The 26152-nt window shown below is 37.8% G+C and overlaps 1 protein-coding gene and 1 long non-coding RNA gene across 2 annotated transcripts in view; one reads left to right on the top strand and one right to left on the bottom strand.

Annotated features, from left to right (window-relative positions):
• SLC9A9 (solute carrier family 9 member A9) overlaps positions 1-26152 on the bottom strand; it is a 534926-nt gene that overhangs the window by 298870 nt on the left and 209904 nt on the right. The gene's annotated exons all lie outside the window — the stretch shown is intronic.
• The window catches only part of LOC115292171, a 55730-nt gene continuing 46461 nt past the window's right edge, over positions 16884-26152 (top strand). Inside the window, exons 1-2 of the long non-coding RNA XR_003908831.1 lie at positions 16884-16970; positions 24175-24250. This is a non-coding gene — a long non-coding RNA (uncharacterized LOC115292171). The remainder of the gene's footprint in view (positions 16971-24174; positions 24251-26152) is intronic.

Below are 26152 nucleotides of genomic sequence, written 5' to 3'. Positions count from 1 at the left end.
AGGTGCATTCTGGAAACAAGGGTTTAACGGTGAGTATATATGGAGCTTTCCAACTTCACCCCAAGAGAGTTAGAAATAGCATGTTCCAGCAGTTTCAGCCCTTTGGACTTAAAAAGAAAACATTTCCTCCCCTGTACTGAGGGAGATGCTTGGACCATTCTCCAATACAAATGTTGGAAGGGAGAGAGGAGGAGAGGAGGACTGAGACTTTCTGCTCACCTGTGTGGTGCTTGTTCTCTGGGTCACTACTCTAAAGAGGCACTGTTTACAGCACAAGCTGGTGAAGATAGATCTACAGTACCCACATTTCTGGAAAGAATATTTAAGCTAGATGAAACCAATATCCTTGAAAATGATATGAGCAGAAACACATAGTGGTGTTTAAATATTCATCTCATAAGTTGGAAATAAGTCCAGGTTATTGATTCATTTTGTTCAGGAACAGATTATTCAGCAAAAACTAGTTTGATGATAGTATATTGTATCCATTCTCAGAAATAAATGTGTGCAGCATTATTTATTCACAAATTTTTGAAATGGATGAAATACCCTACATGCCTCTGATGAAAGCAACAGAAAAAAGGATCATGTAGCTCATTGCATCATTTAAGATTCACAGACAGGATCACAACTCCAATGTTTCTCAATGATCTTTGTTTGTTTGTTTGTTTGTTTTCATCTTTATGATGTTTCTTCAGAGAACTCACTTGATAGCTTAGGTAGTACAGAAACTGAATCTGGTATCTGGTTCAAGTCTCAGCTCTGCCACTTATGGCTTGTGTGGCCTTGAGCAAGTTACTTAAATTATATGTACCTCCGTTTCCTATAAAATGAAGATGGTAACAGTAATAACTATCACATAAGTTGCTACAAGAATTCAATGAATTAATGTTTATAAAGCACTTGAATGGTACTGGAACACAATAAGAATTAAATAAGTATTTCTTAAGTAAATCTTACTTCTTCAAATAACCCATTCCTCCCCCTCCTTTCTTTCTCTCTCTTTTTCTCTCTTTTGAACTGAAAGTTTGCTTTTTTCTAAAAGAAGTATCTCAAATTAGGTGTCCAATTAGCACTTCAAGTGACACTGAGCTGAGATGTCATCACCTGTCTCTCTTACACTATGACTCACTGGTCCCTGGTCTAGGATCTCTGAGTGTCAGGGACCATTTGATCCTAAAATCATTTTTTGTGGAATGGTGTATCATATGTATGCTCAATAAAGGCTAGTGAGGAAGAAGAAGAAGAGAGCAAGAAGTAAGAAGAAAAGGAGAAGAAGAGAAAGAAGAAGGTACTGCAATTATGCTGGAAGTGAAAATAATATAATGTAGGGAAGTATTCTATCAATGGTACCACTATCACTGCCACCAGTGCCATCCTCTCTGCGACTCTGGTCTCCTTCCCATTCTGGACTCTATTGAATCATCTCTCTCCTGGTTCTTATTTTTCCTTAAGATCACCTGGTTTCTAATACCAACCACATTGTTAGTTTTCACTCCTACTGCTAAAATATTTTGCCTCACACTTACTTGCTTCAACTACTTAACAATGCCAAACTCCTGGGCAGCTTTTCTTCCATTATGATAGTGTCCTCAGACTAGCCCTCCTAGCTCCCACAGTCTACTCATGGTCCTGGGTGCCTGACTGGGAAAACATGCTTCTCCTAGGCTGAAGTCTAGTCTATTAACATGAAATCAATGTCACTCAAAAACTTTCAAAAGTAAAATATTAAGCAAATACATTGTATCCCTTTCAGAATTTTTATGAACATAATCATTGAAGAAAAAAATGAGAAAATGACTTCTATACCCAAATATATACAAAGGACTCACCACTTCCTCTGACAAATTTTTAATCCCTAACAAAAAAATTTCTAACTGCTGACATCAGTTTATTATAGAGTTCCTGATTGGCTTATTTTGTTTTCAATTACTTATTCCAACTGTACTGTATCAAATCCTTCTTTGTGTGGGTATGTAGTTCCATTAATGATGCCTTGGCCAAATTCCATTATTCAGTTCCTTTCAGTTATTAAGACTTGATACAGTCTAGCTTAAAACCTAAGTCTTCAAAGCAGCATCTTTCTTCTCCCTGCAGAATATTCTAGAGCAGCAGGCAAGATGACTTAAAAGTGAGAAGAGGCAGAAGAGGTGTCCCTCCAGTTCTCTTCTAGACACAAGTGTCCCCTGGTGTGGGAGGCACAGAGGAGCGATAGGGAGCCAAACTTGTTCCTGCTTGATCCCTCTCTTAGAGGCCTCTGCTGACGTGGTGGCAACTCTAATTTGCTGAGAATCCCCTCACAGGGACCACTCGATCTTCCACGTGTCCTGCCAGCTTTGTACATTCCCAGCCCTTTTTTCTGTCTTGGATCAGGGACCATTTGGGCAGCTTGGTGGCTCTCTCCCTTCTTTTGACCTCCAATCCCTTTTATTGGGCCCTGACCTACTGTGCCAAGTGGGCTTATCTTGCCTACTTCCTAAACCAGGGAGTCCTCAGGTCCTGCTGAAACAGACCACTCACACTAACTCCTTTTAGAAATCCCTAGGTCGGTCCCCAAGTTCTTGTGCACTCCCATTCCAAGAAACCACATCCAAGAAATTCCTTCCTTTGTCCTATTTTGCGAAAGCCTTACACCTTTTGCTGTTTTCTCTAGTAAGGAATGAGCTGGCAAGTCCTCTTCTTGCAGGTAGCCTCAACCTATTGGATGATTCCTTCCACTTGACTTAGGATGGAGGAAACACCCCCATAGATAGAAGTAACAGCTTTACACCTGAGACACTGCAGTCTCTCCAAGGATGACCCCATCCTTCTCGAACTCTTTCATATACCAATTTGAAGCAAAGGAGATGGTGGGGAGGCTGAAGGAAATAAGGCTGATTCTGTGGTCAATTAGAACAGTTGGGAGGGGAGTGGCCTTAACTGCTGGGGAGAGCAGCTGCTCCTTTTATCAGCCTTTGTTTTCATCTTTGCTCCCTAAACACAATTTGGAAAACAGGAAAATGTGTCAGGGCACATCTAGCTTCTTTTCGCACTATCTACAGTTGCTCTTGTCATTCTGCTCTTAGAGCATCATGTGAAGGAGAAACACAACATAGAAGGGCAATGAAAATTTGTAAAAGCTCCTCTGTTTCGTTGTCCCTAAGTGTCACAGGTAAGAAACAAAAGTAGGAAAAAAAACTAATTACATTGTTATTTTGTGGTTAAAATTTTGTCCTTAAAAAAAAACAAGTGGATCCTTATCTATTCTTTATCTTTTAATAACAGTACCAACCTGCCCTTTTTCAAGAAGTTGCTTAGTTAGGAATAAGGAATTGATTTTTATGGGGCCAAGAATTGTGTGTACACATTGAAATTCATTCTGGCATCTGCCTGCCCATTATTCTGGCTTATGTTCTGCCAAAGGCCAATGACACTCTGTTAAGAGGACCTGCTGTAAAACATAATGACTTCAGGAACTGGGGGCATTCCAGGCACCCTGGGAGGTTAGAAGAGCTGCCTCTTAATAATAAGAGGTTCTGGCCAGAAGTTCGCTGAGCTTGAGTTAGAACCACCAGGTTTCACCTTCCCAAGGGCCAACAACCCTGTAGGGTGGAGAACCGTATTTGCCGAGGGCACATTAATAACTCTTTTAGCTTCTGGAGGACCATTTAGTAAATGACTGTTCCCTGAGAATTCAAATTCATACCACGGTGTGATTTTCCAAATCCTTGACAAATATCACTTTGCAGTTTTGACATCTGGCACAAAAGAAAAAGATGAGGGGAATTCTGCGGGAAGTATGAGTCGGTGTGTCATAGCCGCCCCCAGAATAATAGTCTCAAGCTAAATCAACGGAATCATTCCATCCATAAATATTTATTAATCACTTGCTTTGTGCAGATATTGTTCTAGGCACTATAGATCTAGCAAGGAACACAACAAAGCTTCTGACCTCATGTTTCTTACATTCCAGTGGAAAGAACAACATAAAAAATAGCAAGCAGATAAATATATGATTTAATGTTGAAGAGCAAACTAAAGTAGCATGAGAGGATGGGATAGAGTGATAGGGAAACTGCTTTAGTTAGGATGGGCAGGAAAGACTTTTCTGAGAAAGATTATTAAGTGGAGTCCTGAATAAAAAGAACTGGAGAGAGCTTTCTAAGTCCCTGAAGCAGAGTTTCCTCAGTAGGTCCAAGTTGCCACAAGGAGGCAGTGTGGCTGGAAGGAAATGAGTGAGACCAGGCTGGAGATGGGGATGGGGCCAGGTCTTGTGGAAGCTTTCAGGCCATTTTTAGGTCTTAGGGTAGTCTTCTAGGGCTCAAAGGGAAGCCACTGGAGGGTTTGGAGGTGGGGAGAACTATAGTATGGAATAATTTCAGATGAAGGCTATGTCAATAACAAAAACAGTTGGTCCCATTGTACTCTTCAATGGCTGGAGCAGACCAGGCCTCTCCTGATCAGTCTAGGTGCTGCCATCATCTGAATGAGACCTGACAAATCACAGTGAACCACAAGAGAAGGAGCAGGGTGGTGAAGAGGAAGATGGAAGGACGGAGGAGAGCTTAAAGGAGAGATGAATTTAGTAGATACAGCTTCAGTGAGCATTTGAAATGTGGTCATGCAGAGGAAGGACCGGCCTCTTTCTTTGGGTTTCCAGAAGCAAGATAAAGTTCAAAAGTAAAAATGTCAAAGGGTGAAATATTTCAGATTTATATTCTATTTCCAAATTTCCTAATTCTTATATCTGATACAAAAGGAAATGGGCTCTATAAAAGGATAGGGAGTTCTCTGTTGTTGCAGATACTTAAACACAGAATTAAAGAGTTACTTGTAGGATGTGGGATAATGTGGCCGTGAGGAACATCTCACCCCCAGATTATTGATTCATTACCTATTTTCCAACTTCTTCCAGGAATACTAGGAAAGGGATGTAGGGTATTTGGTTTTCTTTCTGTGCTAACCCCAACACCGCCGTTGGAAATGGCTGAGCAGTGGGTAAGGGGCATACTGTACTGCAACATGGATGCAATGAAAGCGCCAATGATTTAGGCTGGAGCTGGGCTGATAATGACATCAAGAACAGTTACAAATTTCAGCATGGAATATAGCCTTTGACAGATTCCTAAGTGGCTCTGCTCCATTAAGTTCCAACTTTAAGGTGACAAAGAGAGCCCTGAGTTTAAAATTGGTTAAAAGGGAAGAAGAGTTAAAGGAGGTTTGTTATGAATTATGTGTGCATTTTCTTTAAAAGGAGATCTTAAATTACTTTGCAATTTAGTCTGAAAAGTCTTGTCAGAATTGAATTAGTCTGTGCGCTTTGAGAAATTTTCTTATACATAATATTGAGAGGAAAGTGAATTTGAGATAGTCTTAAAGATAAAAGTAACTTGCAAATACTATTCTTTTATTTTGTTTTCTTTCTTTCTTTTCTGAGGCAGAAACAGGAATTTGAATCCCACTACTGTGAGACTATTTAAAAAAGAGAGAGAGACTAATTCTTACCATCCAATGGGAATTTCAATCCTTTCTCCTACTTTTCAGTTCCTTTAATCCTCACTAATGAAATCTTAGCTCCAAAGAGTACTGTGGTATGTGAAACTTTTAGTCATAATAGATATAAAAAGATATAGAAAAGTAGGTTAATAGCCACTAAAGATGGAAATCTAGTTAAAATTAAAATATAATCATTAACAGGTATAGGCAGGACCAAATATTAATCCCCAAGGTTGAAATGGAGAAGGGGGTCAGGTGCTCCAACAGCACTGAAAATACCATTTCTTGTATTCATACTATGGGTCATTCAGTATGTATTAAACACTATGGCAAGCATTTTTATAAACATTATCTCATTCAGCCATCACAGGACCCCCTGAAGTAGGTGCCATTGCGATTTCCATTTTATAGAGGAGGAAATTATGGCTTAGAGAGATTAATTAACTTTGTATATTTCATCTCATTCAATCCTTCCAACAATCTCATGAAGAATGTAGAAAGTATTTGCATTTTAGAAATAAACAGACTCAGGGAAGGTAAATCATGTGCTCAAAGTAACTTACTAGTAAATGGAACAGGACATATTCAACTCATACCTCACCAACCGAAAGCCTGTGTACAATGCAGACTAGAAAGTGGGAGCATCAGGATCTGACAGCTGAGTGTGCCCGCAGACAAATAACTGAACAAATGTTTCACCTTCACAGGAACAAAGAAAAGACTCTTGGGAGTTTAAGATTTTAGGATGTCTAGCTGTAATTTGTAAGAAAAAAGAACTGCATTAGTTAATATATCCATCTCAATAGGAGTTTTGCGGACAACCTAGTGCTGCTTATAGGCCAGGATTTCATGGAGACCTCTTTTCCATATTAAATGGCTTTAATATCTTGGTGTTCAGGTCCTTTGTTCTATGTGGTTTTTCAGCCTGTGCTCCCACATGGTGACTTCTATCTCTTTATAGTAATTACTTATCTATGTCTCAGAGTCTTCATCTGAAAAATGGTGATGAAAACAATTATGGCTCCTTCTTAGAGTGGGAATTAACTGTATCAACACGTGTACAGTGCTTCTCCCTGGGACACAGAAAGCACTTCATAAATGTTAGCTGTTATTATTGTTGTTACTGTTATTTGTATGGATATTATTGGAATGATTGCTGTATCTTTCATCATTTGCTCAAAAGAAATCAATAAAAACTAAGCTCTATTTCTAAGAATATGGAGACATTTGGGAATTCCAATTAATGTGTCAGAATACTATAAGAATCTTCTGGGGGTGAAATGAGCAATACATTTAGAGTTAGATCAAATACTGACTTTATCTTTTTCTTAATGAGGCCTGTAGAGCAGAAGGCTACTAGGGTTACATCAAACAAGGAGATGCATGTAAATTGTTAACAATACCTAAGCACAAAAGATCCATGGTTGTCTTGCAAATCCAATGGAGCTTAACTTCTAGCTGCTTTGCCAGAGAAGAGGACACAAAGGTAAACATACCACAGAAATCCTGTTGCTATACCTAAGGCAAAAGATGTTCATGAACAGAGGGTGTCTAATGAAGTTGTGTGGAATTACTGATTAGCAACAATTAAGGAAAAATCACGAAACCAATGGAGTTTGCTTTTTGGAGATCACCAATTCACAGCTCACCACATGTTACACAGAGATAAAGAAGAATCTGAAAACAGGCATTTGCTTGCATTGGGGCCTGCAGTGTTTCAGACATGCTGTGTGCTGAGGACAGAGATGAGTGGCTGAATGAAATCCTATTTTCCTCTGACTGGGTCAAAGGACTTTTCATAGACAATGGGGTGCCTTAATTTAAGTGCCTTTCATTCCTATATTAGACAAATCCCAGGCTCATTATAAGAGTTTCCTGAGACAGCCTGACAGAATTTTACCTGATGACAAGTCAATTCCTGAAAAAGATCTGCACTGATCAGCTCATTCCCCTAGACTCTTCCCATGCTCTTCCATTTATTAACAATTAAGTGAGTATCTGGGCCCCAAATCACAAATTAATTTAATTAAGAATCTGCATCCATCTTTTTAGAGTTGAAGATAATTTCACTGGAGTTCAAGGTTATCTTTGGGGGCAAAGCACACAGTTATCTTCCTAAGCTAATGTATTTTACCAAGATAGTTGCCTCATTGCCACAGATTTCAATTTTGTGTTTGAAACATGGGACCTAGAGACCAACAAATTATACCAAACAGAGTTTTGCTTCTACAAGATATTTTTATATTACATTGTATATGTCTAGCAGTTGTTATCCAGTGAAAATTGTAGAATGCTTAAGCTTCACAGAAGAGTCATCTCTGATAGTAGGTCTTGAGAACACAACATTATCTGAAATAAGAATGTGGACTTTGAAGTAGATTTGAATCTCAAACCAATACAACTTGTAAGATTTAATAGATTCATCACTCATTCAATTAATAGGCCTTTCCTACCCCATACAGGAAAGATAGTTACTAAGATATAGTAACTTCATTTACGAAGACCATCGCTGAGCTTTAGAGAAGTACAAACTACCGCTGAGTGCCAGGAGCTAGAGCCCTGGGCCCTGAAGCAGGAGAGAATGGATTTTGGATTTTGCACATCTTGGCAGGAATTAGCTCAGAGGCTGGGGGAACATGCAAGCTGGATGTTTCAGTCAGGGACTAGGGTGGAGGGAAGTCAGTGGAAGGGTTTACATCAGAACAAGGTTAGCCAACCAAAATGAGTACATAAATAACCAGTAAGGTGGCCAGAAAATCAGTGATTCAAGGAGTCCATGGATGGATGTGAACTCAATGTAAATCCATACATGCACTTTTCTGGGGAAGAGATTCCTTAATTTTCATTACCTTCTCCATTTAGTTCATGACTTCATAAAGATTAAAAACCACTGAAGCATGGGTACAAGTATACTGATGATAGAACAAGGGAGGAGTGGTTAAAAGCTGAGGCAAACAGTGCTCTGCAGAAGGTGAGACAAGAGGGAGAATCAGATAACCACTGCAAAGCACAGAAAAGAGGAGCACCTTGGAAACGGAGAAAAATTTGTGCCTAAGTCATCACCTTTTTTCACACACATCCTACTGGGGCAGGGATTGTATATGGCTGATCCTGGCTAGCAGGCAATGTAGAGAAAAACTTAAGTAAATAATGACAGGTCAGAAAGAGTGGCAATTCCTGACATCTAAATATATCTGAATAAAAGTTGAGGTTTTGAGAGTTATACTTGCATAGTAGTAAGTGGCAGAGTTAGGAAGTATATAGAGGTAACACCATGAAGCATACATTAACGTGTGGCTTGGGTCAATCCTGCTCTCTATTCATGGTTTAGCTTATGTCAATGTTACTGATACAACACATCCGAAGTCCCATGCCAACACTCACTGTCATCACCACTGGAGTCTGGCTTTCCGAAGGCCCACCAGAACATGTGAGACACAGCAGCTCGCAAGCTTCATTCACTGTGCCCAGGATTTTGTCTTTATGTTATGAGGACAAATAGGCTGATGCTCCCCCAGAAATTTGGGGAAGAAATTGTCCCTCGAGGTCTACATTATGAAATAAATAACACAAAGGTAATAAAAATCATTAGGAATGTAGATGTCTGTTTCTAAAATAGGTTAAAACTAGTGAAGTTTTCCTATAGCTTGTGAGTGAAGAAGAAGGTAGCCAGGGTGGATATCCAGGAGAATAGAATTATTCTTCTATCCATTTAATGGGCATGCTACTGGCTAGTGTTGAACTTTACTTCTTGGGACTAAGGTTACATAGAGATCGCAAATTCTTTGAGAGAAAGGGCAGAATTCAATGATTATTATACCGCACTATCTCCTCTGGATTAAGTGTATTCATTAGATTTTTATTCAAATGTATTACCACCTTCTTGGTAAATTCCAGGTTTTAAAAAATGCCTCAGGGCCATTGTTAGAAAGCATCCAAATGAAAACAGAGGTGAGCCAGTAATAGGAGAGGAGAATTTCATTTAGTTGAAAATAATAAAAGATTGTGACTACTTTCATATCCTTTAACTGTGCATGTGTACGTGTGTGTGTGAAAAAGAGAGATGTTCCAAACAAAAGTCTTACACTGAGAAATAGCAAAATCCCTGTTTTTGTGTGTAAAAGCCTGCTTTAGCACATAATGCTAATGAAACTTTATCAGGAGGAGGTCAGTGCATAATTAGAGATTATACCACTGTAAGTGCTTATGAAATGTGATGGTAAAGGCCTAGGTAACTTCATCACAGGAAAAGTATGAGAATCCCTGTAAGCCTAATGCCAGAATTTGGGTCTATAATGAAATGAAAGGTCTAGAAAAACCAGACAAGCGCCTCTGCCGTTTACCTACTGTCTGGGAATTGCCTAACAATCCTTGACTCTGAGACCAAACAGTCTGTTTAGGTGGCAGTGGAGAGGAAGGAGGGCATTGGTTCTGTTAAATTATTTACACTGAAAATGCTCAGCCTTTAAAATTCTGGATCAAAAAAAAAAAAGAACTTAAGCTGTTAGTTACCAATTTGATGAGATAAAGAAAAAATAATTTCTGGCTTTCAAACCATAATAGAATTAACTAGTAAGATATAAAAAGACAGTTTGTTGGTAAATTGAGTGATCAGTCTGTGCAATGCCAGCTTAATTTTAGAGTCTTAAATACTGAATTTGGAGAGTCTGTATAGTCTGTTTCTGCAATATGTTCCAAGTTAAAATTCTCCTGGACTTTGTGCTTTCTACATTGCAATGTTATTAGCTGCCAGTTATTGAGGATCTCTTGCAAGCCAGACATGCATTTTGTATATACTATTTGTAATCTTCACAATAATCTCATTGGAGAGATAATATTATCTATGTGTTACAACTAGAAATTTAGGCAATTAAGGAAGGTTAAGCTACATGCCCAAAGTCATGTGGGGAGTAAGTGGTAGGACTGACCTTTGAACCCAGTTCCCAGCCTCCTATGCTCCCCCCTCTCTCGCTGCTACTAATAAACTGTATGTTGGCAAGTTCGTGTATCAACAAAGGTTAGTTATATATGGTGGTTCCAATGGGTAAGTGCTTTTTTTTTTAGGTGGTCTCTACAGGTGAGAGATTTAAATTATCCAGTTTAACTTGTATCTATGTATTTCCTTAGTTCTTTCTTGTATATTTATTTAATAGTAAACCAGGGGGGAAAAGTAGCCTTAAGGGTTATTGAAACTGAAGTAGAACAGGGTTGCTCTATTCGAGATTTTCCCCTAGGCTTTACAAAAAAATGTTTATGTTTGAAAGGTAGAATGTTTTGTTTGTGATCTGGCAAGAGGTGCAAAACTGTTCTTGGCTGCTACTAAATTTTACAGATGATTAAAACATTATTTTTGGTCACAGTATAATGTATTACCAAATGGAGGCTCCTCTGGGGGCAACATGATGGAAACCTACATCACCAAAGCGAACTTGGGGACATCTAGACTGGATGTCACCAAGAAATGGGAGCCTTGATAAGTTCTCTTTGAGCTGATCTGTGCTTCAAAATACACAAGGGTTTGGGGCAGTGGTTTCTTGTGACCTAGGCATACCAACAAAGGTTTTATACGGAGCTGGTAGACCTGATGGTTCTTGGAAATCCAAGATCCTCTCCACAGAACCATATCCCTTAGGCTTCAGGTGGGTCAGCAAAATTGAAAATATTTTTTAAATGAGAAATTAATTATACTAAGATGCATCCTATACCAGACAGATGGTGATCTCTTCTCTACCAACAACTTTTATCAAACATCTGCCTAAGGCTACCATATCCAGGAAAAGGTACTGACTTCTTGTGAAGAGACTGATTATTTCCCTTCTTCATTGCTTCATTTCCTTAGAAGTTTCCCTTCCTCCATCAGAATTTAAATCAGCACATCCTTCATTCTTGCCTAGTTTATTGAGAATAAAATTGTTTGAATTACATTCTTTTAGAGTCTCTCAACTAAGATGTAATGCCATACCATGAATAAATTAATTAAAGTGTAAAAATGGGAGAGACAGGGGTGCCTGGGTGGTTCAGTTGGTTAGGTATCCGACTTCGGCTCAGGTCATGATCTCATGGTTTGTGGGTTCAATCCCAGTGTCTGACTCTGTGCTGACAGCTCAGAGCTGGAGCCTGCTTTGAATTCTGTATCTTCCTCTCTGCCCCTCCTCTGCTTATGCTATCTCTCAAAAATGAAAAAACATTAAAAAATTTTAAAAAAGAAGAAGAAGAAATGAGAGGGAGAGATGTCTTATGAGCCTTGAGCTGAAACTCATACTAGCCCTGATTGCCAGGGCAAGTGATATGTGGAATAAATGTGGACAATGAAGACTTCTCTAGAAAAATTCAATCAAGTGGTATTCTAATCCAAATTCTGGCTTATTTTTGTGTAGCAATTTCTTCGTTGGCTTAAATCGGAAACAAACTTGGCGGCAGAGAGAGACAGATGGGATACACTGCTCACACTGCTCACTGGACAACAGATTCTAATATGCTACTTTGTCCTTTCGTAAAAGTAAAACAATCCCTTGTGGCTGAGCTTAAAGGGAAAGGTTTTTTGTTTTTTCTTTTTGTTTTTTTTTCCCCAGTCATTTTCTGGAATAGGATGAGATGGAGCCTTCTGCAATATGTTTACTGTAGCCCAGGACAAAAACTTTTCTTCTTGGGCTTCTCTGCTTCTTCTGAGGGATGGAAGGAGAACAAACCAGGGCACAACATGGGTCAGCAAAGTTTGGGTGAAATATAATTTTGGTGGTAAGATATACACTTTAGAGTTTTAGAGCCCACGACTATGGAATAAAATATGGAATAACTTTTATTTAAGGGATTTGAAACTTGAAGAGGGAGATACCCAATATTTATACCACTTTTTTATCTGTTGAATTATCTGGCTGCTTCCATCGAAGACATGGTCTATGAGATCATTAAAATGATGTGACATCATGCTTAGGGAATACGAAAAACTTATTCAAAACTCAGTGTACAGACATTCTTCCAACAATGTATAGAGTCTTGAACATCTTTCTTCACTAGCCCTCCTCTTTACTTTTCTTCTTAAAGCTCAGCAAAGTGAAAGCATCACAATTTTTAGCATGAGCCCATGAAAGACGTTACTAATCTCAGAACTGAGTTAAAAAGGAACTGAAGCTTACTCTTAAACAATTTCACACTTACTGGATGAGATGGAAGCACACTGATTTGTATAGTCTCAAATTTAAAGGTTCCTCAAAGTTCAAAGAAAGGTATAGTGCTGAAAGAAGCAGAAAAAAACCCCCCAGCTTTGATAAATTCTAATCATAACTGTTATTGCAATGAAGCAGTTCTGTTCAGAGTGGCGTATGGGGGTGGGGGGAGGATTAAAAAAAATGAGCACTGTCCTCCCTGGAATTCTAGTATTGAGAGCTAGCAACAAACAGTTGGATTTTAACTCAGGGGCTACAGATAAAAAGCTCATTTCTGCCTATCAGTTCCCTGAGTTTTTCAGTCCTCTAGTAAATTTCTTTTAAACATATTCTCATACCTTTTTTTTTTTAACGGAAATGTTAGTGGGAAAAATCCACTTCATTGTAAGGGACACATTATTCTGAGAGCATAGCTACCCTCACAAATATCAGCGTCACTTCCACCACTCTGTAATAAGTGGCTGCAGCTGTTGCCATGGAGATTTTCATTTTTTAAAAACTGTATCCACACAAAGACAGGCAACACAGCTGTTTCCATGAGGAATCATAAAACAAGCCCAGATGTAATGATGCTCGTGACTTTTGCCAGAATGAAGGCAACATGTCTGTAAATCCAAGCAGAACCAAAGATGGGGCTGTGGCTCTGCTCTGATAAGGGTCTTCTTGGAGGGTCACTCAGAGCTGAGAGTTCAGCTTTTATCCATTTTTCTCAGATATTTAGCAGATATTTAGCATCAGGTCATCACCAGTTAGTTATGCTGTTTATAAGTTGCTCCAATAGCTGTCTTTGAAAAAGACACCCTCATCCCCTAATCTCCACATGTTACCTTAGAACATTCCAGAAGCACGCTCTACTGACAGCACTAGCCCAAGACTTGTTTATCTGAAGTTCCATGCCCCCCTACCTACACGCTATGCAAATGCTACCAGAAAGTCAACACAACATGTTTAAAATCATTTTCCATTTTCCTGTTAGGAAGGTGGGCTGCTTGCTGTTGTCCTTGCTCTTCGATAGGGAAGGGGTTTGGTTTTCTCTGTGTGGGGTCTGGTAGGCACCAATAATACAAAGACAAAACGATACCTGTGGAGCTGCCATTTCTTGAACAAATGGCATTCTCTTAGGGAGAAGGAATCTTTTGTTTGTTTTGTTTTTTGCTTTCTCAGTCTTGATTTGCTTGGCAAATCTGATGCTGAAAATTATGTGAAGAGAACTCACAGCTTCAAAATGCTGGTGGCCTCAATCCCTCATTTTGAACAAGATTCAAAAGAGCTACTCCCTCATTGACCTGGGTGATAGCTCTTACTGTCACACAGGTGCAGTGGGACTGTGACAGCAAATTAAGGAAGAAAAGAAAGTCTGGGATATGCTTTATAGGGCAAGGTTTGAAAAGAAATTATATTCCCTGTCATTCCTTCTCCCTCAGCTCATACTACTATTTAACTCTCAAAAAAACATAATTATGTTTCTGGATTTCTCTACAGTTTATCAAACAGTTCCAGCTATTTTGTTGTTACTCTGAGTGCTGAAATATGAACAGTATAAATCACCAAATGCCCAGAAATCTAATAATAAAAGGACTTTACTTGGAAAGCATAAGTGGTTCTTTTATTCCAGGAGGAGGGCCTTTGTTTGCAAAGAAATATGATTGTTCTTAACATCTGAGTAATCAGCAACCTTTGTGGTGGTTGTTGTTATTAAAGGTAAGGTTGAGATGTGACCTACAAATAATCCTCAGGAAACTGTGGGCATTATGAGCTAAACAACTGCCCCGTGTTTGATCCTAACTTGCCACTGACATCTCTGTGACCCAGCAAAGTATCACTTCTCTCCCTCCTGCTATTGCAATGCAAATAGCACTACAGGAGAAACAAAGAATCCAAATTCCTTCACAGTGTCTTAAGTGTTAAAATGCCATACATAATAAAGTACATAATAAAATGGTAATAATTAAAGGAAACAAACACCTTACGGATCCTTTGAGACCCATAAGAAATCAGTGTACCAAAATATTTCATCTGTCTCTTGTCATCTCTCAAAGTGAGAAATCAATCAATGGCTCTTCCCATTTTTTTTTTTAAACTCAGAAACCAAAGGAAATATGGAGAATGATGTCGCTCGTCTAAGGTCACACAGCTAATCAATAACTGGGGAATTCACAGTCAGAGAGAGTAGCTAAGATAATGAAATATAGGAGATGCAGATTGTTTAAAAGAGCATAAAGCTGAAATATTTTCTCTAGAAATGCTTTTGACTATTTCAAATCCTTTTTCACTCTGCCCCAAGGCTGAGAGCAGAGATCCACTGAGCTGCCTGCCTCGCTCCTTGGCTGGGCTTGCTAAAGATCAGAAAACAATGTGCGGAGGAAGCTCTCTGTGATTTATTTTAACCAATCATAAGAAAGTGACAAAAAAGAATGTAAGCGGAAATGCTGCAAGTGTATTTAAGCACACATTTCATTTCCCTTCAACAGAGGAAGCTGAGGGGGAAACAGTCTCAATAATGACAGTAGGGGAATTATTTTTCAAAAATATCTTCTCTTTGATGAAATTCCAATATGATTACTTCTATTGGGATTCATATTTATTCATTCAATGAATATTTACTGAGTACCTATTAAGTATCTAGCACTACTGTAGATTCTGGGGATATATAGGTGAATATGGTAAATGAAAAGGCAAAGAGACCATCAACAGATATGTAAACCAACAATCAGTCTTTTGAGATGAGGAATGAGATGTGATCCTCTACACATAAAGATTTAAAATAATTTAGATTTAAAAATTATAAAGTGACTTCATAGGTGGTGTCTGAGTTTCATCATATTCTAATGAAATAAATTTTGTAGATTTGGGAACTGAAATTCAGAAAAGTTCAGTGATTTGGCCAAATCCATCTCAACAGTATATGTGGGAGCCAGGATTTAAATTCAGGACATTTTTCTTCAAAATTTCTGCTCTTCACCATATCATCTTATCTTCATAGGTTGTTTTCAAAATGTGTGTGCCTATGTAGAGTTTCCATATCCATATTAAATAATTCTCCAGACTCATGTTATTTAACTACTGCTAATTGATAGAGCTGCAGAATTCAGATGTAACTGCTGCATTCTAATTTCACTGTGGAGAAATAGGAAAGTTGGGTTCGACCCTTTGGATCTGAAAGAGTGCTGTCACCCATGGAGGCAGCAATTTACTGGGCAAGTCACTCAGTCTCTCTAAGTGTGGAACTACCAAGGCTACTGTAAGGCTTCAGTGGGTAAGTGGCAATGTGGAGCCTACATAACAGGACAGCTACATATGCAACCATGAGGAGTCACTATTTTGCCTCTGTTGCCTTATCGTAAAGAAGGAACAAAAATGTTAGTTTATCTTACTTGTCTCTTAGAGTTGTCATAAGAACAGATGTGGGAAGACATTGTGAATGGTAAAGTAAAATTATCACTAAAGGAATCTTCTAAAACAAATGCTTGATGGAAGACACATAGCTAGACTAGGCTTTTCATAATTTCATTCACAAAGAGAACCCAAGTATTCTGCTGAAATTTTGGGTCAATGACATGGTGTCAGCAGACCTCTAGCTAACAGATCAGGTGGTCTACTTCCTAGGTTCTTGTTCCTAGAGGCCTATAACGCACACTGTAAGGGTGCTATTTATTAGGCCCATTTTCTAGCTCTTTTGTAGAACCCCCAGAAGGAAGGCCCAGTTCTGTATATTTTGAGAAGTGACTACGTCACATGGAATGTGTCCATATGTTTACACAAGAATTCTGCTCCCTTTTAGACTCTTCTGGAGGAAACACCTTTGCTGGGCCCAAGGCCCTCTCACTCTTCCCTTCCCTGACTTCATGTTTTTTCCCCTCTCTGTGTCAGCTCTCCCTCACTACCCCAAACCCATCCCTCCTCCAGTGCTCTATGCCTGCGAAGCCCCCGCCATCCCTCCTTGCCTTCATTCTGCCCTAAGACTGAACGCCCTGCCGTTTTGCATTTTCAGTTCATGTGCCATAGTCTTCCCTTGTCTTCTTCCCTATTTGTTTTTAAATTCTTAGGCAATGTTTTCTTCAACTTTTAAAAACTTATTACTCCTACAGAGTTGATTTGTCATTAACACTATCATATAAAAAATTAACTTTGTGGTTGTATTACATAATGTTTCAAAGCAGCCAGCAGTCAGTGGAGAGAGGAGGTCTGTTGGACTAGTTTGCTTTGACAAATCTCTGGCTTGCTCACTATGGGCCCAGCAGCACGTAGCCGGCCCAGAGCCACCAGCCTCCTTCCTGTGCATGCTCCTGACCCAAGCTGGACACTCTGGCTCAGATCCAAGGACGCAAGGTCAGCATGGCTCAGTGAGATCTTAGCTAGAATCTGCTCTTTCAGAAGTTCTGCCCAATTGAGGAAAGGCAGCTCTATCAGGTCAGTTGCTCCAAACATTTACTAGCTGCCTATAAAGGGACTTAGTTAAAATTTAGCAATTATTTTACCCTCTAGACATTCTTAATATTTAAATACATTACTTTAACTTTGCTTTAGTAGTTTTGTGCTTCTTTTAATTAATATTATAATCATTTTTAATGTTTTAATATTTCCTTTTAAAAGGCTATAGGAAATACAGGCATGTGGGGGTAGTTCTGCATGTAGTCTAAGATGAGAGAGTCTAAACTGTTTTTCCAGGTTGAATATGATATCTTATGCTTAGCTCTGTGATACTGGGTAAATTACTTAATTCAACTGTATATAATGCAGCTGGTGATAGTACCTGACATTCTCCAAAGGAGTCCCTCCAATATTATAAGGCTATTTCCTTCTTTCAGTTTTAGCTCTGTCGCTGAGGACATTTAAGATACAATGCTACTAAAAGTCAGGCATCTGAAATGGCACTTCCCAGACTTGTGGCTGAGAATTCCTTTGACCACACTTGAGTTTAAAGGTTTAAAAGACAAGAGCTTCTCTTCTATATTCTATGTGCGGAAATCTATGTGCAGCTCATTTAAGTCCTTGAGCACATTCAGATTCCTTCTGAGAAAACTATTGACTTTATCTTTGCAGAGATGGGAAAGAAACGTGCACATCGGGCCTGCACATTTTCACATTGTACCAAGTACATTTGTCTTCTGGGATTAGAAATATATACACACCTCTCATTAATCAACAACGTAAATACTGACTTCCATCCATAGACATAAATGCTCAATGGTATTCATGGAATACTGAAAAGTACTCTCGTCTGAGATTCAAGGAGGACCATCTAAAGTATATGACTAACAAACATTTTTCTGGTTACTATGGGAACCATCCTTTGAGATGACCCCCAATGATCCCTGACACTTGGAATCTGCACCCATGTGTGGTCCTTCTCACACTGTACCAGGGTTGGTTTATATGACTAACAGAATGTAGCTGAAATGATAGTATGTCACATCTAGGAGTATATTTAAAAAGTAACCAGCCATGGCGTCCATTTTGGTTGCTCTCTCATTCTCTCATATGCACTGTATCACGATTTTTCTCTTGGATTGCTCTCTCCTGGGTATGCCAAGTTTTGCCCAGCCCTACAGAGCAGTCTGTGTGGCAGGGAAATATAGCATTCTTCCAACAGCTATGTGACTGAGCTTCAAAGGGTATTCCTCAGTCCCAGTTGAGTTTTCAGAGACTGCAGAACTGGCCAACAGATTGGCTATAACTTCATGAGAGACCCTGCAGGACTATTCAGCCTAAACAGACCCTTAGGAACTGTGAGATACATGTTTGCTATATTAAGCAGCAAAGTTTGGGGTAATTGGTTATACAGCAATATATAACCACTAGTTACTTAGGTTCTAATTTTGTTTCACATCAGATCATCAGTAAACAACTTTAAAGACCTATTATAGTAGCAGTTTTATTCAGCTAGGGATTATTACCTTACTTCTAGCCTTTATAGAGGGTGGATTTTAGAAGATTAACTTGAAAAATACCTCTGTCTTTTATAAGACTAATCATGGACATTGCCTAGTATGCCACTCTATGCCCTATTTTTCATAGAATTTAATAACAAAATGACACTGGCAAATGGTATGTGTGCTTTATTTAACTGACTTAGAGAATTATATAAAACTTATGTACTTCCCTTTTCATTTTGTTACCAGGAGGCTCTGAGAAATTTAGTGCTAATTAAGAACTGAATTTGTGCCAGATACCCATGATATTGTTTCTTTTAAGAAATGTCCTATCATCTTTTAGATTTTCTTATTGTTTTTTTGAAAATAAACATTCCTTAGCCCTATAAGCTAACTTTAGTTCTTTGTGAAAATTATTAAGTTGAATTCAAAATATTATGAGTTTGTTGAGTGTTTGTTAGGTGATAAGCAGAGTGCTAGGCTCTAGAAATGCAAAGATGAACAAGACAAGAAGTAGGACTTTCTCTTAAGAAGGTCAAAACCAAAAAAAATGAGGTCAAAACCTAGCAATAAACAGCTATGTGAGGAACCAAGCATAAAACCAAGTGACAGCCATCCTCTTCATGGAGTGAATAAAGCAGGATGAAGGTGTTAGTGAGAAAAAATATCTTCTGACTTGAGACAGCAACCAGTACTGATCCTGAAGAAGAAGGCTGGCATTATGTCTCAGGGAGAATAAGAGTCATCTAGGACATGGTGAGAAGTTTAGTATGGCTAATGTGAGGGATAGAATGGAGGTAGAAGAACATGGGGAACAAATCAAAAGCAAATAATGTGCTTCTGAGTATCTGGGAACACAATTTATATGGAAGAGATTGCGACACAATAAAGGCTGTTTTTTCCACATTAGTACGGACCAAATTAATAAATAGCTAACCTACCAAAAAATAATAAAGCTATTTAATAACAATTTATAGTACTCCCACTCAGCTGTGATACTGCTGAATTCTTGCAAAACTAGAAAGAAGAAATAATTTAGAATTGGAAGCATGTCCAGTTCTTATTAATTACCCACAGATTCTGTCAAGTTTCTAACAAGCCCCACCCCCTTCCCTCCAATTGAGACAAGAGTTAGAGAGAGTACTGAAGTCTCTGCTTCCAAAGAAACTTCTAAGATACATACATACCACAAAGATACAAATATACCAATACAGAGCAAAAATGAAAGCCTCTTATCTTCTTGTCTAAACCATACCAGAAGCCATTATGTTCCTATCACTTATAGTTGATGTATGTATTTTCTGTACAGGACCTTAACATAGTCCCCAAAATAAATATGCTTCCATTGGAGCATATCAAAAAAAGCGGAACCAGAGTCCCAACCTTAATGAGTTAAAGGAGTGTCACATGCTGAAGCATTCATCAGTGAGCTAGATTAATTAGCCCTTTACCCATTTATTAGGATCTGAAGGTGGTTTATTTGATGGCAATCCATGAACTCTTTTACTTCTTTAGACCAGAGTTTGCAAACTCAGGTGCTTGCCAGGCCAGGCCTACAGCGTAAAGGAACAAAGGAAAGTGGTGAGAACACTAACACTGGAGCCAGTGGCTGTTAGGGATGAAGGAAGACCTGTGTTTTCCTAGCTATTTTTGTTTGTTTGTTTGTTTGTTTCTAAGAGACACTAAAAATCTTAACTATTATGCAAAATTAGCCAGTTTTTAGATATTGGAAACGAACATAAAATATTTAAACATGGCTTGGACAAAACAACAGTTGGAATCTGGCTGGAGGACTACATGTTTATGACTTCAGCTTAAGACAATTATATTAGCAGATATTATCTTTGGCACATATGAAAGGAATTTAACAGAAACCACTTTTAAGACCTCTATTTGTTTTCAGTGACCCCATGACATCACTGAGTGCTGACAGGAGTACAGAGCAGTGTTAGGCAAGTTAAGTGTCTTCAGAAAGTCATCAATAGGTTGTTCTAGCAAGCAGTAGAACTAAACTAATGCAGAATTCCCTCCTGTATTAGTATATATAGGTTTATATGTAAATTATAACAACATTTTAAACACTTAGCTGAGCTCAAAATAAATAAATAGGAATCACCAGGAGTAAGAAACAAAGTAAAAACTCAAAGTAAGAATGATAAGCTCCATGTGACGTTATTAAAAGAAAAAACTCACAAAAGATGTTTGTATGTTTTCTTTAGCTGAACTGAAGAACAATACAAACCAGTCTCTTTCTTTTCAGTAAAACCTTGTTTCACAAAAAATAAAAGTAAAAAAAAATATGCATAATATAAAAATAGCTACCATGATGAAAGGAAGGCAGAAAATAAAAAATTCAAGGAAAGAGCTAGTACCATAAGAAATAAAAACTGCACAATCTATAATATACCCCAAACATCTACATTGAAAATGAGTAATGATAACTTAAAAATAAATATAAAACACAATAAAAGAATAAAGCCAATTTGAAAAAGAAACAGACCAAAATAAAGAAAGAGAACTATTGGCAATAAAATTAAAAACTCAATCAGCACAGCTCAAAAGAGAATTAGAGAACAGGATCTGAGGAAATCATCCCGGACACAGGTAAACAGAGAGGGGAAAAATATAAAAGAATATTGAGAGTCATGCACAATAAGATTCAAATAGTAATTTACTGCTAAATTCCCACTACTGAGATAATTTACTAATCACATATCTTTAGTAAAAGAATCACTAACAGAACAGCTTCAGAAAGAAGTAAACTGTACACAGAGGAAGAATATGTACATTATGCAATGTTAAGCAAAGAAACTTCTAAACATATAGATAAACCAAAATAAGCACTGATTATAAAAGTAACCATGATTATCAAATGGTTAAAAATAAAGTGGAACTAAAATCCTGGACAATTAATGACATGAATGATGGAAGTAGTGAAAGGATGATGCCAGAGACATTTATTTATTTCAGACTTTGTTGATTATGTATATTATGTGAATTATGCATTTAAAACTGAAGGATATTGACTAAAATAACAAAAGGAACAAAAATGAATTACTTCACATGAACAACATGTGAACAACAACATGAACAGAGGGATATCAAGAACTCAACACTCTAAATGAAAGCAGAAAAAGTGAAAACAATAAGCACAGAAAAAGGATTTACACAGAAAGTACAAAATAAGGTGTGTGTGTCAGATCAGAGATGAAAGTGATGTTGCCTATCAGCCTATTCTACTATTTATATATATAAATACAATATATAATATATTGTATAATAAATGCATTGTATATTATACTATTATGCAACATATATGTATTATACATATAAAATTCTCATTAAGAGATATATGCAAGGATATTCACATGGCATTTTTGTAACAATGAAAATATTGCAATAACTTATAGGTTCATTAACGGGAAAATGCACAAATAGATGGATGTGTTTATATAACAGAATATTAATTACATAGCAATTAATATCATATAAAGAAGTTTCACCATGGTTAAGTTGCAAAAAACATAAGTTGCAACTGGAAAAAGGAAGCTGTAAAAGAATAACAGAATACATCATGACCCATAACCTAAAAGTCATTAATAGCCCCATTTTTCACAGTGATTTTTTTCTACGAAGGAAGCAGAAAAACTAAAATATTCAGTATCCTGCTCTTTCTTACAGCAAGTGGTGTATTAGTTCTAGCAAATGAGATGTAGTAATATCTTTGGGTGTCTTTTTCTTCCCAATAAAAGACAAAACTTAAGGAAAAAGGCTTTTGGGCATTTACTTCCCTCTTTTTCCTTCCTGGAATGTGAACTCCTGAGGTATTACACCCAACCTGTAGCCAGCAGGTAAAAAGCCACACACTAGGATAGTGCAACAGGATGATAGATAATGTCACTATGGTCTCTGATGACATGGCTAAGCTACTTGATCACCAGTGAATGAACAAACTTTCCCTAGACTTCTGTTATTGAGACAAATATCACTCAATTATTTAATGCTTTGTAAAGGATTTTTCTGTTACTTGTAGCTGAATGCAATCTAAGGACAACATATTTACAATTTGTGGAAATTTTTTAAAACAAAGAAAGGTGTTACATGTTTTTTGAAGCTACATATAGACATAGGGCATATAAAAATGGTCAGGAAGAATACATACTGACTTCAGGGTCGTGGTTACCCTCAGGGGGAAGGGAGTTAGGGAAAGAAAGAGAATAGGAAGAGGGTTACAACAGTAGCTGTATTTTTATACCTGTAAAAAGAATTCTGAAATAATATCATTCTTTTTTAAAATTCTGGGTAATGAGTACATTTGTCTTTTTTGCTGTATACTTGTATATAGCTAAATCATTTAAAAAGTTTTCTTTAGAAGAAAAGAAATGTGAAATTATGTAAATTCTCTAGTTACCTATGATGGGTCATGGTCTGTGTGTCCTTCATGGGTAGTGTTCTATGACTCCCTTCCATGATCTATCTCTCCACTCCAGTGAGTTAAAGCAAAGGTGAAGATGAGTCTTTTCTCAGTCAGACTGTTCTAGGCACAGATCTGCTGCAACTATAGCAAATGACCTATGAGAACAGATACCTGTTCAGCAAGGTAAGTAAATAAAACTTCTGGAAAGAGTGATTTAAGAACTTTAGATGACTGACTCTAAAGCAAGCAAGAAAGAAGACATGATGATAGGCATTTTGAGTTAGTGAGGGCAAAGACATGGTGTGATGACAAGCCTGTAGAAATAAATCCCAGCTCATGGGCCAATTTGCTAAGGGGGAGGCCAGCCTAGAATCAATATTTTTTCAATTACATTTAACAACTATTTCACAATCTAGTATTTGGACGGCAAGCTAGCAATGTTGTAGTTATTAATTTTTAACAAAAGTTTAGCTATACAAGATATGTACTCTCATGGGAAAAAAATGGAAAAAAAAATCAGAGTACAGAAGGTATAAAGTGAAAAGTAAAAGAGTTTTTCTCTCCCTTCCCCATCACCAGTTCCCACTCCCAGGAATACTATTACTATTTCTTATGCTTCTAGACCTCTTTATGCATACATTAGCAAAAAGATATCCTCTCTTTTCCAGAACAAATATGAGATAATACTATACATATTATTCAGCAAATTACTTCGTAAGTCATGTATTAGATGTCTTCCAAAGCAGCTCACACATAATTATTTCATTATTTTGAACAGTTGCAAATGTTGTATGAAGTTATCACATTTATTAAACAAGTTCCATATTGGTGAACGGTTAGGTTGTTTTTAATTTTTTTGCTTTCATAAATGACATTGCAATGAATATCCTATTAGAATTCATCTTTTCCCTATGAGATATAAAAATTCACTTTTATCATATGTAAAATACTCACATGTGTTTGTCTGAAATTTTTTCTGACTCAATCTTCCACAAAGCTGCCAGCCTTTTCCTTCACAAGCACCAAACTTTGATGGCTGAGTTTCAAAATTCATTATAGTATCTGGTAGAGCTCGTTCCTCAGCATTACTCAGGACTTTCAAAATTTTACCTGTTATTCTTGAATGTTTATGTTTCCAGGTAAACTTTAACACTGTTTTGTTCAGTTTAGAATATCCAATCTCTTTCTCTGAGCAGCCTGTCATTATCACATACCCTACCTCACGAGGATTTTCTTTCTTCAGAGACTGATTCAGGAATGCTCTGGATTGGGGACAACAGGCACAGAGGAGGAAGAGTGGCATGAAGAACGGAACAGAGGTGGGTTAAGCAAAAGTCCATGTAATGAACTGTAAGAATCCTCAGACCCTTTTCCATACTGGGCTCCCAGGAGGTTGGTAATTGACTTATACCTCCTGTTAAGAGGAATTATTTAGAGAAACTGGTTCACAGATACTTAGATTGGGAGGGGTCCCCAATTAAACACCAGTTTTCCCAATTACCCTTCAATGAGGCTCACTGGTTGACAAGCTCAGAATTTGCCCCACGCTCATTTCCAGTGTCTTCTTAGGTTTCCTCTCTCCCTTTTCTCTTAAATATGGATATTCAGTTAAGCCTCTCTAAAGTGGTGATGAACAGCAGAAAAACTCTATAGCCAGCCAAAGTATCATTCTAGGCATGAGAGGAGAATAAAGCCATGTTCACCATCCAGTATCTCAAAATAATTGATATTTATGTTCCCTTTGTAGAAAATTATATTCGTGAAAATATAGAGGCTAGGTGAAAAAGGAGTGGCTTGAAACTATGAGAATAGACAAGCTGTTGAAGGGCCTAAGTGCCAAGAGAGAAATGCGAGTGAGAAGAGATTCTTAAGGCTCACCAACTGTGGTGATCAGGAGAAAGAGTTGCAGCGAGACCAAACAGCAGGGGTGCCAGGGAAAGACAGACGGAAGGCTAGGTTAGTACAGTGCAAGGAATGGAAGTGGGGGGAGTACTCAAAGGCCAGCAGCTGAACAGTTTTTGATGTTTCAGAGAGGAAAAAAGCATGAGTTCTTGGAAAGGGCACTTTGAATAGAAGAAAAGAAATGGAGAAGCAGGTTTGGTTGACTCAATGGTAAGAAAGCCAATTTACAGAGCTTAAGGAGGGTGATAAGAAAGCAGAGTAGTACAACTCATTCACTAGTTTTGGTGATGGAAGAAAAATCTATTAATAGTAAAAGTAGATAGTAGAGGCAAGCAGAAGTACTGCTTAAGAAGGGGAAAATAGGAGCATATCTGAAAAGAAATAAAGGAGATGATACAGAAGAAAACATACAACATAATAGAGGAAGAGATGAATTTAGAAATAAAATCTTAAAATGGACACAAAGGGATGAGGATCTAGGTGAAAGGATTCACTCTAACAAGAAAGAAGAATAATTTATCTGAAAGTAGTGAAATGATTAAGGAGAAAAAGGTAGAAATAATTTGTATTATGCTAAGGTCTGATTGTGTAAGAGTCCATTTATAAGCAATGATTTGGGTATTCCTGTAAATCAATGCCTGTAGGAGAATCTTAAGAAGGATAGTAGAAGAATAGCAAGTTGAAGGGGCAAGAAATCGATCTGAAGCATGTTACACGGATAGAGCACCTGCGGCTCAGAAAGTGATTCTTTCTCATGAGAGCCACACGCTTGCAGCAAAATCTTTAATGGGGCCCAATAAAGGGACCTGGCAGTAGATCATAATTAGTTCACAAGAAATTTGTTGAATAAGATTATTTACTCAGAAGAATAAATTGCTTAAAATTATCAATAACACTTTTTTTCATGAATAGGTTACTTGAGTGTTCAGTTAGTCTGATTTATAATGTTTAGCTTTTAGTTATTTTAGTAATGTTTAGCTTTTAGTCAATTTCCAAAATAATTTTCTGTACTTTCCTCTCTCTTAAATTTTCAATTTCTTCTTTTTTTAATTTTTTTATTATTTATTTTTTTAATGTTTTATTTATTTTTGATACAGAGAGAGACAGAGCATGAGAGGGGGAGGGGCAGAGAGAGAAGGAGACACAGAACTGGAAGCAGGCTCCAGGCTCTGAGCTAGCGGTCAGCACAGAGCCTGACACAGAGCCACTTGGGTGGCTCAGTCGGTTGAGCCTCCGACTTCGGCTCCGGTCAGCTCTCACATCCGTGGGTTCGAGCCCCGCATCAGGCTCTGTGCTGACAGCTAGCTCAGAGCCTGGAG

The sequence above is a fragment of the Suricata suricatta genome, chromosome 5 (genome assembly GCF_006229205.1).
Source record: "Suricata suricatta isolate VVHF042 chromosome 5, meerkat_22Aug2017_6uvM2_HiC, whole genome shotgun sequence".
In the NCBI taxonomy this organism is placed as follows: Eukaryota; Metazoa; Chordata; class Mammalia; order Carnivora; family Herpestidae; genus Suricata; species Suricata suricatta.
This window is presented reverse-complemented; position numbering and strand designations above follow the sequence as displayed.